At 37.5% G+C, this 1,263-nt stretch overlaps 1 non-coding gene across 1 annotated transcript; it reads left to right on the top strand.

Annotated features, from left to right (window-relative positions):
* Positions 1-841: 841 nt before the first annotated feature.
* Positions 842-948, top strand: LOC121207818 (small nucleolar RNA R71). Its single transcript, XR_005902932.1, has one exon. It is a non-coding gene; the product is annotated as a small nucleolar RNA R71 (small nucleolar RNA).
* Positions 949-1,263: the final 315 nt, after the last annotated feature.

The following is a 1,263-nucleotide window of genomic DNA, read 5'->3' on the forward strand; positions in this document are numbered from 1 at the left end:
CTTTGCTCTTTCTGGCTTACCTCAACCTTATCGTTATTCACCATGATTTCTTACCTCAATTCTAGTTTAGATTTAACTAACTCTTCTTCATCTCGAACAGTAATTGCATGAAGCTGCTCCCTTGGGTTAGTTCCAGTATTGCTGGGCAAACTACCTTGTGGTCTTTCTAAGATTAACTTAGCAGGCTGACCTATTTGGTTCTCGAGCCCTTAAATCAATGCTTGTTGATTTTTAAGTGTGGCTTTAGTGTTTTGAAAGTGGGTTTCTGACACCGAGATAAACTTCATCGACATCTCCTCGAGGTTCAACTTTTTCTCTTGCTAGTAAGGTTATTGTTAGAAGCCTAGAAGAGGTTGTGTTCTCTTGTTTCCTTCACCACTCTAAGAGAAATTGGGATGGTTCCTCCAACATGTATTTTATTTATTGCTATAAGGGTTATTTTGAGGCCAAGAATTATTACCCATATAATTGATTTGTTCGCTCTCTGTGCTAGGAGCGAAAGGGTAAACATTATGGACTATTCATTCCTCCTCTATTTATATCGCATTGCATCACTAGATGTACCTGCGTAGAAACATATAAACCATCAATTTTCTAATTTAAAATTTCTACCTGATTTGATAACATGGTGACTGCATCTAAATTAAAGACATAGGCTGCTTTAATCGTATTTTTCTTCATGACTTGCCACTGATAATTATTCAATGCCATCTCCTTAATAAATTCAAAAGCCACTATTGGTGTTTTACTATTCAGTATACCATCAGTTGCTGCATCAATCAACTGTCTCGTTGAAGGGTTCAAACCATTATAGAAGGTTTGAACTTGTAACCATAGAGGCAACCCATGGTGCGGGCACATTTTCAATAAATCCTCGTATCTCTCCCATGCATCATATAAAGTCTCTAAATTGATCTGAACAAAGGAAGAGACGTCGTTCCTCAACTTGGCTGTCTTAGCCGGTGGGAAGTACTTTAGAAGGAACTTTTCGGTTATTTGAGCCCATGTGGTGATAGAACCTCATGGTAAAGTGTTAAATCAGTACTTAGCTTTGTTCCTCAATGAGAAAGGGAATAAACGTAAATGAGTGGCGTCGCCAGTGGTGCTATTAATCTTGAAAGTATCATAGATTTCCAGGAAATTGGCCAACTGAGTATTTGAATCATCGTCTTGCAAACCATCGAACTGAACAAACTATTGTACCATATTAATAGTGTTCGACTTCAATTCAAAATTATTTTTAGTAATGGTGGGCTCACAATA

The sequence above is a fragment of the Gossypium hirsutum genome, chromosome A01, assembly GCF_007990345.1.
Source record: "Gossypium hirsutum isolate 1008001.06 chromosome A01, Gossypium_hirsutum_v2.1, whole genome shotgun sequence".
Taxonomy (NCBI): Eukaryota; Viridiplantae; Streptophyta; class Magnoliopsida; order Malvales; family Malvaceae; genus Gossypium; species Gossypium hirsutum.